The sequence below is a fragment of the Tympanuchus pallidicinctus genome, unplaced genomic scaffold (genome assembly GCF_026119805.1).
Source record: "Tympanuchus pallidicinctus isolate F22 unplaced genomic scaffold, pur_lepc_1.0 scaffold3, whole genome shotgun sequence".
Classification (NCBI taxonomy): Eukaryota; Metazoa; Chordata; class Aves; order Galliformes; family Phasianidae; genus Tympanuchus; species Tympanuchus pallidicinctus.
In genome coordinates, this window is record NW_026294747.1 from 51,750,863 (window position 1) to 51,762,282 (window position 11,420).

The following is an 11,420-nucleotide window of genomic DNA, read 5'->3' on the forward strand; positions in this document are numbered from 1 at the left end:
AAGTTACAGCACCATTTGTAGTACAAACACTCTCATAGTTAATTATTTTCTGCATTTTGTTACAATTCCTGCTCTCCTGAGAAATGATGGAAGGATTATACCTCCCTTCTCAGATGTTCACAAATAAGTGAATAAGGCAGGCTGCAATTGCACATGCTAGGAAATCAGTCATCAAAACTTCAGTTGTTTTAGCTCATTTGGGAGGACATTTGCCTAATTCCAATATAGCTTCACTTGCCTGTATGCATTTTCACATCAAGATACAATAATTAGATCTACAAAATACAAACAGCTTAGGTTGTTTTTTTGTTTGTTTGTTTTTCCACCATTCTCCCTCCCTTCCTCCCCAGCATTCCCACACTACTAACTACTAAATAATCACTCAGCAACATGAAGAAAATAGGAAGGAGAAGGCTTTAAGAACAACATGCTGATTTCTGAGTGGCTGATAGTACATTTTCCCTAAGCGGGCTTTGCAGCTTAGTGTCTCAGTGTACCAAGGTGACCCAACAATCTTCTCCTGAACTACCAGTACTTGATGTGACATGTCACAGCGCCACAATGCATGTTTGACTCCAGAAAACTGCTCCTTGAGGGTGGTGTTTTCACAATAGATGTCACCTCCCTCTGGAAACAGGAGTCAAGGGAACAATGTTTATGGCTTTGTGCAGCGCAGGGCGGCAAATTACAGAGCGAAAGGCTAATAGCTACACGTCAACTTTGTTTTGTGTGCTTTGGGTGAGGCTAAGGTACTTTAGTAGCTGAAGCGTTGGATTTTTGAGTTACTTGTCTTGTTTTCATAAGGTATTCAAACAAATCCTTTTCCTTTAGAACAAGGGCACATTGCTGGACTGAAAGGAACCAAAGTACGTCCAAAATGAGAGAGCACATGCATATCTGTGTGTGTATGCATAGATGTGGGAATTGTTACAGGAAAACAGCACTTTTAAAATGAAATCTGGCTTGTGAAGCCCTGCATCAGGAATCAACATGCAAGTGCTGATACAGATGTCACCTAAGGTGCCAGAAAGATCAAAGCAGAGCTTGCAAAGCTCCACTCCAATTCTTGGCAAAGGTGCTGATGGTGAAGAGGGATTAAAAATAAGTAGGGCATAAAAGCTTCAGCGTGAAACTCCACTCCTTACAGGTAATGCAGCAACCCACACAGGAGACGACAGAAATGCTGAAACCAGCTAGACTGGCAGGCTGATAGGGAAATGGAATCCATCACACTTGAGCTTCAAACAGGGTCAGGTAGCAAAGCTATCTGCATGCCAGGGGCAGGAAAGGTAAAAAGAGTAGAAAACCTGATACCAGAGACTTCATGCTGGTCTGTCTGCTGCCAGCAGAAGGGTCAGAGGCAGGAAAGGAGGCACTGAAGGAGGGAGGGCATTTTCAGCAGGAAAGTTCTCTCAGTGCTCTGAATGATGTTGTTGAAACAACTTTAGTACCTGCAGAGTAGAAAAACAGGTGTTTCCAGTGGTGGAAGTTATCTTAATTATTTTGCTTTAGTTAAGGCTCCTCTCCTTATTATTCACATAAGTCTTGCCTGCCTGAATCACCAGTGCTTTTATCACAGATCTGATAACCACACACAGACCATCTCAAAGAGGTGATATAGCATCCAGAAGATAGTTTGCATCCCACCAAAAGATGAAGACTGAAGGCATTCCCTTGGTTGAAGTACCCTGAACAGAACTTTTGTCAGCGCAGCCTCAAAAGTTTGAGAATGAGAAGCAACTTTGCACAAAGAAATGTTTTAAAAACAAGAAGAAAAAAAAAAAGATACAACTGGAAAAGGCTACACAGCTCTTCAGGTCAGAGACAGAAGCAAAATCTACAAGTTAAAGAGATTCCAAGAACAAATGTCATGAGATTTGCTTAATTGTGGGAATCACCTCATCACTCATTCTCTAATAAATGCTTGCCAGTACTCGTTGCTGCCTGAATGACGAGCTAGATTAAAAGGCCTAAGGTGAGAAAAAATTAGGGTATAAAAAGATATATTACACACTTCTTTTGTTGGAGGTCTCTAACACTAAAGGGATCCCCTGCAGCCCTTACGGTTAATAAGAATCAGGTCCATTGTCTTTTAAACAAAGTGTCAGGAAATAAATGTATGTTGCACCTTTTACATTTCTTCCCTCATTGTTCATATAATAATGAGCAAACCCTGTCATAGGACCCAGAAGATTACATTTCCCATCTGTTACAGACAGCACAGAGCAATGGTTTTACATTACCATGTAGGGTTCAGGAGCTTTGTTCAGCAAAGTCTATTAGGAATGCACACTGATTCCAATTAGGCAGTGGAGGAAAGCAAAAAGTATAGAAAAGATTGCATTAAGAAGTTTGGCTCCAAGTCTTAATTTCCTGGAAAACTAGAATATTTTATGCTGGTTCTTCTCCAGGTAAAAACAGGTAAACCTGTTTGTACAGAAAAGACAGCATCAAGACTGAGATTGAACGCATGGCTGTGCAACGTCTGTTACTCCATCTGAGGAATGCAAATCAGACTTACATATGATTTTACGCAGAAAAGTCAATGAAATTTATTGACTTGTTTAATTCAGCTGAACAGGAAGGTCAGGGAGTGGAGAAGCACAAGTTTGGAGCACACCTGGTAAACAGGAAGGGCAGAGACCAGCAACAAGCCCAAATTGGTATGCTGAATACAAACAAAATAGCAACAGGATGGGTCTGTCACCGGTCAGTAGATTGTGTTATCTGACACTATTCCCAGGAGGACAGGTGACCTGAAAATCATGATCCCTACCACACAGCCCACAATAGTCATCACCTCCTTTAGTCCACCATGGCATGGCTGACCCTTTGTCCTGATCTTGGAAAGAAACTGGCTGCCAGAAAATGGGTCTTTGACATTAGCTCTTATCTTTGGCTAAAGATAAAAACTCCCTTCCTTACACCTTTTTCCATGCGTCATCTTTTCCACTTTTAATGCATATTCTGTCTTCTTTTGTTCTTTTAAGCAAAGAAAATAAAATCTATTTCATTTATGTAGCCAACACTGATATTTCTCCAAGCTACTGTGAGCTTGCAACCAGAGGGATACATAACAACATCTTTTAAAGTCTAGTAATAGTAAAATCAGCAGTGGATGAATAAGTAACAGCCTGAGAGAGGAACATGCCATCATCTCCCTTCTTCCTAGCTTGCCTGGATTTACACTCCAAACCATGGACACTGAGCCAAGCTTAAGTTACCTGCAGGTCAGCTCATGCACTCATTGAGGAAATTTGCCTACATAGCAGGTCATAAGCTTGCTGAGGTGATGCCCAGACTAGGTTTGTGCTTGCACAAAACCAAATTATATGTTAAGAATATACAAGCTTGTCTACCAACATCAGGCTGACCTACCAGTGAGGGTCCATGGCAGATAGCAACTGAAATAGAGTTAGGAGTCTCCTCATGATTACTTTTTCTCCCCTTCTCCTTTTTGTACACATCAGTCTGGAAGAAATCAGGATCAGATTCCAAGAACAAAACAAGTTCCAGTCCATTTCAGTTCACCTCCTTCCCCAGAAGGAAGCTGTCATCATCTTTCATGACATTTCATGACATCAAAAAGACCAGCAGACAAAGTAGGTCTTCCTAAGCAATTATTTGGTATTAAGAGGAAAGTGGGCCCACAGATACTGTTAGAATGTTACATTTTGATATTCTTTATATAGCAAGTGTTTATTTTTTCCCAATTTCCTGTACCTTTAAGGAAAAGGTTAAGAGGGTTTAATAAGTTGGCTGCTTGTGCCAATGCCAGAGATGTGAAGACCTCACTCTCAATGCCTCTACCTGATGTAACTGTTTAATACTGCTCAAGTGCAGAGTTCACACGGACATCTTTAAGACTCCAGGTCCGTTTAGTACTTTCAAATTAATCACAGCATACTGGTGCACTCCCAGTGAACCACACCTGAGACAGAAACCACAGGACTGAATGGTGGTACTCCCAATACTGTATCCACAGCTTGAGTTTCTGGAAGGGTGTACAGTATAAACACAGAAAAGATATCATGGCTTTTATAGCATCCTCCCTGAAGCTTCAAGTGACTGGCCACAGATAATGGTGCTTACACAGGGAAAGTACAGAAGGAGGCAGCTACCATTCCAGACACGAGCACTGCAACAGAGCTGTGCTTAGAGCTCACACCAACCTACAGACAGCTCTTGCAAGGGAGGTTCATAGGTCCCATGAGAGTAAAACTTTAAACTGCTATTTGATCACTCAGTCCATCTGCATGCAAACCTGTTCCGGGCTTCAAAGCAAACACTACACATGGCTTCACTACATAGGCAAGCTTTGTACGCAAAAGCTGAGTTAAAAATTCACCAGGTTGGAAAGGAGGGGAGAAAGGAGGTCACCTAGCCAAGCTGAAACCATATGAGCAAAACTTATTACGCATAATGCAGCCACATATGTTCACTAACTAGACTAGTCCCTTGTCTTCCCAGCAAAGAAGAACAGATGTTTCTGAAATCAGATCACCTAAACATCCTCTATTTTTGGGCATCACCTTTTTTCCCTTGCTGCCAGATCTGAAAGTCCAGTTTGCCAGGGTAATAGCCTCTGCATACATGGAGGCTTTCAAAGTTGAAGCATCCATTTCCTAGCAACTGGAGAGACTTGAAGGAGCCTTTTTTTTCCCCCCCTCGGTACCCACTGGAACATGTCAATTACTTACATCTCCCCAAATAAAGATACATGACCAAATGGCCTCTCTCCACCTTCTCCAATCATGGCTACATAGCGCAGAAAGCAGAAATCCATGTAGAGGGTTAAAAAATAATTACTATTACCTGATAGCACAGGAGCAGGGCAAGCAGGCTGCTGCATCCTTCTGTCCACTGATGCTAGTGTGGGAGATAAGAACAGGTGCTTGGTCTTCTAAAAGAACTGACAACGCCAAGAGGGAAGACAGGATCAGTATGATGAGATCTGAGACTCTTCCACTCTCCAATCTCAGGGGAGAAGCTTTGGAAAATCAAACACAGGATCCTCAGTTTATGGTAAGCCTCCCACAGGAGACATAGCTCAATGCTTAAATGGATAACACATTAGTAAGGGCCAGTTGGGGCTGTATGGACACCAGGGCATCAGGAGCACCTGGGAACAGCCCTGCATGCAACTACCATCAAGGTAGAGCAGAAAACAGCTGCTCCCCAAGGAGAGAGGACAATCATAAGACAGCATTAATCCCAGCCAGGCAGAACCCAGTCCTCAAGACCGAAACACAACGAACAGAGCCTGAATATTTCCAAAGCTGGTGACAAGATCCATTAGCAGTCCCAGACTGTACAGGTGGTTCACCATAAACAGGACCAAACATAGAGACTAGTCAGGAGCAAAAGTATACAAGGCTATAGACAGGGCTAGAGACGAAGTGTTAGCACAGTGCATAGGCCATGCCAGAAACAAGGCCAAAACAGAAAACAAAAGACTATCCCAATTCAAGGTGTTCTTTTAAGGGACAAAGCACATACAGCATTATCATGAGGCTTACCCAGAAGGCAGGTTCACTTAGAGCATAAGCAGCAGAGAGGCACCTGGTCTGACTTTAAATGGAGCCCCTGGGAGGTGCACAGGTGAAGCTGATCAAAGCTCTTAAGCCCTATTACTTCCCTCTGGCCCCTCAAACTGAGTTTGGTTGCAACAAAATGGGGGTATGGACCCATCATAATCTTTTTCTCTATGCACATCTGCTGCTCTGTCCAGATATTCTTGGCCCCTCTCCTACTTCTTCATGGGTGGCTTGGGCCACCAGAAGAGCACCCAGCCTCACGTAAACCACCACAATTGGAACAAAGAGGTACAGGTTTAGTAATTTAAACAGGGCCTAAGGAGTGACTCTGATCTGGTCAAATTACACATAGCTTTCCTATGGTGCCTCTGTGTTGCACGGGTAAACAACACAGAAGTGTCCTTTGCCACTGAAAGCATAGCAACAACTGAGTGGATCATGCATCCCTCTCTTACTTTAAAGTTAAAAATCATCGTAAACCTATAGACTAGCATACAGTTAAACTTGTCAGCATAATTTTGAGAGCGTTGCAGAATTCTTTAGTGTAAATAGCAGGGATCCCCAGTGTAAATAATGGGACAGTAGAACCTGAGGGAACTGTGCCAAGTTTGGTACGAGGCAGGATTCAGCACTCAATAACAGAAAATGGAGACATTTCCTCCTCCACCTCACCCTCAATTGTGCTTTTAGGCATCTCGAAAAGCAAGGATCAAGGAGGTCACATTTCTGGCTGGATTCCCAGTTCTAATTCAAGTGTAGCACTGTCCGCTACACAGCTTTCTAACGGAGCAAAATACACTTGAGATAATTTGTACTGTAATTAGAAACCTTGCCTACAATTTTAATTGGAAAAAAATCTCATCTCCAATAAATAGAATTTATTAAATACCACTATGCTGGGGTGTTTATTATGCCATATTTACATGTTCCCACCCAAACACTGGAAAAGTTTAATAGGAATGAAAATATATGAGGCAAAAATAAATCTATATCTACCTATGCTTTTTTTATGTGTACACAAGTATAGTAAAATGCAACTAAAACTGAATTAACATCTTCCTGTAACAGTGACAGAGAAAAAAAGCAAGGAATGTTCACAGGCATAGAAAAGACGATAAATTTCTAAACATTTCTGTCTGAAGGCAACAGGTTGATCATTACATTTCTTTATTTTAAGTTTGGATAGGACGGATTATTTTGTGGCAGCAGTGGAAACAAGGATCTCCTTTGCAACATCCACATCTGCTAACTGAGCATGAAGATATGAGTGCATACATTGGTAATAATGCTCTTAATTCTTTTTTAAAATAAACAATAATGTCAAGTGATCTGGTCACCTAGACTCAGCTAGCAGACAGGACACAAAGTCAGCACAATGGGATCTAATGGCTCAAGCCAGCAAGCAACAGTGCTGCTGAATTCTGAACAAGCTGCAAATGGATAGGGCAGTCCCAAAAACAAGAACCCTGCAGAGATCATCAGGCTCAGCCTAATGCATCTTCCTGCTTTTAGCATAAGGGTTGTTCCAACAAGGTCACCTCAAACCTTAAGGAGCGGTTAATGGAAGCAGCTGTCTCAGATAGCTCTTCTCACGTGTCCCAACCCTTTTAGGGCTGGGAAGCAGCATGTGAGATGGTCAACCCACACTAAAAAATAGGTCTGCAGTTTTGGAGTACTGATGCAAGTGAGAAGCACCCCGGATGCCTTTGCAGGGCCCGCCTTCAGGATGAATGTGAATGTAGCTGAGGAATTTGGAGGAAAGTTCTTGAGCTGCTTTTGCACAGGGATTTGTTCTGCTCTATCCCTTGCTCCACAGGCCAGGCTGAGCCTTGCAGCTGCTCCCATGGGAAAGACTTCATGGACCTACAGGAAGGCAGGATGAAAACTTGCCCATGCCACAAGAATTGCCGCGGACTGGAATAACTTGCATTTCAGATTTAGAAAACAAAATAGGAAATCCAGGCAGCGCACGCAGGGTAGATCTGGTCTACTGCAATCTGCACAAAATAAGGCATAAAACAGCTGTCCTTCTAATCGTTGTGTCCCCACAGAAATTTAAAGGCAAAAGCCCAGTCAGTGACTACGCTTTTTAAAAATATTTTGTCCATATTTGAAATTATGCTACTGCAAGTTTGTTATTGATAACACCAGCTGCCAATCAGTTATCAATTTTAGACTTGTAACTATTTGCAAAACTCAAAGAATATCAGCAGTGAGAGAGCTGAAATTGTTTTGAGGTTATTTTTATTATTTCCTCAAAGGAAGTTAGCCCACTAAGACTGTTTAGTTTGCATAAACCTTGTAATCTTTTCTAACAAATCTCATAAAGAAGTGTTCCCACTGTCTGCTGAACATGGTGATAGCAAATACATGTAGACACAGCATGTAATTTGGAGAATATTTTTGTTTTATTTATAACATGGAAGTGAACAGGATGGTCTGTTTGCAGTTGCCATGGAAATTGCTGGCATTAGCTTACTTCCTACCAAAAAGAAAGCAAAGAGCTTTTCACTTTCTGCTATTTAACCTCTTTTAATATTAAAACCCTATATACTGCAATTGTACAACACTGTCCTCTCTGGAAGGTCAAGGGCATTCTAGAGCTATCATAGCTAAAAAGAAATTAGCTATTCTAAGTACTGTGCATATGCTTTGTGAATATGATATTTCTTGAAACAGATCGAGTTTGTCTGCTTAAAAGCATTTCTTTTTTGTGTGTGTTTTTTTTTTTTTTTTTTTTTTTTTAACACTTAGGAAAAGCTTTTGGATTGTGAAAGCAATGAGAACTATGGCAAAAACAATGGCAAATCACCTCCCTATAATTTTTACTAATTTCTCCCTACCACATTGCTGCTCTCCACCCTTAGGGATCACACCAGTGATGAACATCTGTACTACACTGACATCCCTCTCCACTCCTAAAGTTCAAACAGCAAAGCAGTATAAAATCCCATTTCCCTTGCAGAATTAGAGCCTTGAAGAGGCATAAGGGATTCCATGAAGCCCTATGGTATTTCACTTTTACGTTTGCAGCTAGTGGCAGCTGAAAAGTTCTCTGTTGATATCAAGTCAGATAACAGCAAAAGGTTCCTCCTTAATCCAGTTTCAGTGAATCTTGATTCTGCCAGGATCTGTATAACCATGAAGCAGTAGTACTGAATCTAGCAGCACTATGCTCTCAAGGCTGAGTGTCCTCTGGAGAGAGAAGATTCCACCTTCCAACAGCCCCAGAGAAGAGGGATTAATCACTGTATTTAGAAGAGATACATTAAATTAGCCTATCTGGGACAGGGAGGAAGCAGGTCAGCCTGGGAAAGGAGAGAAAGAAGATATTTTGCAGATACATGCAAGAATAACACATTCTTTTTCTTCCTTTATGCCCCAGATATCAAGGAAGTACAATTACGTAATTGTAAAGAGGAAGGAATTGGGGAAAAACATTGAAAGCTTCCTTACCAAACATATTCTCCTTTTCTCCTTCTTTCAATCAATCATAGACATTGAAAATCATAGAAACAGAATCGATTGAGTTGGAAGGTATCTTGAAAGGCCGTCTTGTCTAGCTCCCTGCAGTGAACAGGGATGCCTACAGCTCCATCACGTGCTCAGAATCCCCTTCAGCCTGCCCTCTTCCACATGCAAGGCCCCGCTACCCTTTTTCCATCAGCATTTGGCAGTTCCCTATAGCCTCCCAGTGCTCATGGTACCACAGTGTGGTTCAAGGTAGAGGATGGCCTCATTTCCCAGGTAATTACCAATAGGACAAGAGGTAATGGCTGTAAGTTGTGCCATGGGCGATTCAGGTCAAATATTAAGAAAAATTGCTTCACAGAAAGCATGGTGAGCATTGGCACAGGCTGCCCAGGGAGGTGGTATAGTCACCTTCCCAGGAGGTGCTCAAGAACCGTGAGATGTGGCACTGAGGGACGTGGTCAGTGGGCATGGTGGGGGTGGGCTGTGGTTTGACTGGGTGATCTTAATGGTCTTTTCCAACGTTAATGTTTCTATGATTCTGTAGCCATCAGGGCAGGCAGGACTTGACAGATACTGCTGATATCAATTCAGGTTTTTATACTAGGCAAGGAAATTAAAAATGATACAGGAACAAGTATGCTGAACTCATACTGTCCCGTTTAGAGATGAGTTGCAGAGCACACGTCAGTAATGTGGTGATGTGCATTTAGGTGCCGAGTGCCCTTCCTGTCATCATCATGCAGTCAGCACCTACCCATGCTTTCACCTCACTTCTCAAAGCACAAGTGTGTTTGTGTGTGTGGACAAAAAGCTCAGTTCATCTTGAACAGGGAGCTCTTCACATCAATATGTTGCTTAACTGGCAAATAGCACAGTGCTTTGGACAGAGGTGAAATGTGGAGATCATCTCTCTATTACAAGAGCCTGGCAGCAGCGTTTAGCACCAGCTGGAAATTGTACAGGGCCTTATCGGGTCTGGCTGTCAGGAGAGAGTCACAATAATCTAATCTTGATGTGAGAAATGCACGGGTAACCAATTCAAGGTCAGGACAGCCACAGACCGTAGATATTTGTTAAAAGATAAGAGAGCTTCTGAAATAACTTTCAGGGTCTTGATTTGCTGAGGTAGACAAAATTAAAAATTATATATGTATATATATATATATATATCTTTTTCAGGAAGGAAAAGTGCAGGTAGCAGTGACGGACAAAGAGAGTTACACCTCAGACAGAGCTGCCTTTCAGCAGCCTTTCAGCTGGTGATCCATCTGCATCATTTGTAAGGAACAGTAATAGGCTGCCAATATTTTAATAAGAAGCTGCCACAAAATTCCCTTTCAGCTGTGATAAATCTGCAGGCTCCAGAGAAGGGTTGTTTGTGGAAGGAGCAGGCAAGAAATTAGAAAACTATTCGTTTTATTTTTGTCCTCCCTAGTGTAACACACACTTGAGCAGAGTAGACCCAGGGAAGGAGATGCTGATACAGAGAGGTGCAGCTCTCTACCCACGCTCTGTGTTTGCAAGGCACAGAGCTTTCTCCAGAAGCTATTAGACTCATTAGTGAATACTGTGCCTGTGGATACTGAGTCTTTTCTCTCAGGACTGCTCACACCCATGCAAAGTGTTCGAATAGGAGCAAGATGATGCCCATCTGATTGCAAGGGCAGAAGTGACCCACGTTGACACCCAGCTGTTCTGCCAGCACCCAAAAGACCGAACGGGAGAGCTACAGGGACATTGGTTGACAGGCCAGGACAGTAATCATATGCTGGCACATACTGTATTATCACCATTCCTTTGGTTTTGTTCATGTCTGGGCATCTTGCCTCCCAGCATACACAAAAATAACCAAAAAACTGGCTGTGCCCTGAGTTCACAGCACAGCTGTGCACCAAACGCTTGTGGAAGAGACTCACCCAACAGCAGTAGCTTTGAATAGAAGTGTGATTTTTTGAGTTTTTTGGCCTATGCCCATGCAGAAAGCAGGATGCTTGGCTTTCCAGTTGTTGGTGAATACCCAGAGTCTGAAAAATGGAGGAGACTTGCTTGGGTAGAGTTCTAAGTCACAGTAATCAGCGCGCAGGAAGGCACAGGAAGGGTGGGGGAAGTCAACAGGCTGATCCAAAGCAGCAACCTGGAGCGGGATATAAAAGCAGGCTTTGGCAGCTGGCTAAATTAAGAGACAGGAGGGGCCTCAGATAGACCATTAGACAGTACTGTGCTACTGCTGCTGATGGCTCCCTCGTTGTCCCCAATTCCAGCATATAACCACTGCCTGCTATTATTATTGAACTTCTGTTATCAAGCGTGTGCTAATATTTTACTTCTGAGTGACAGTCGGCTGTTATAATGATGGTACATAACCATACAAAATGCACTGCTGATCAAATACACCAGCTGACACACAGC

At 42.5% G+C, this 11,420-nt stretch overlaps 1 long non-coding RNA gene across 1 annotated transcript in view; it reads right to left on the bottom strand.

The window, feature by feature from the left end:
* The window catches only part of LOC128086755 (uncharacterized), a 73,757-nt gene extending 68,208 nt beyond the window's left edge, over positions 1 to 5,549 (bottom strand). Inside the window, exons 1-2 of the long non-coding RNA XR_008209521.1 lie at positions 5,520 to 5,549; positions 4,816 to 4,990 (exon numbers count right to left, since the gene is read on the bottom strand). This is a non-coding gene — a long non-coding RNA (uncharacterized LOC128086755). The remainder of the gene's footprint in view (positions 1 to 4,815; positions 4,991 to 5,519) is intronic.
* Between the last annotated feature and the right edge of the window lie 5,871 nt (positions 5,550 to 11,420).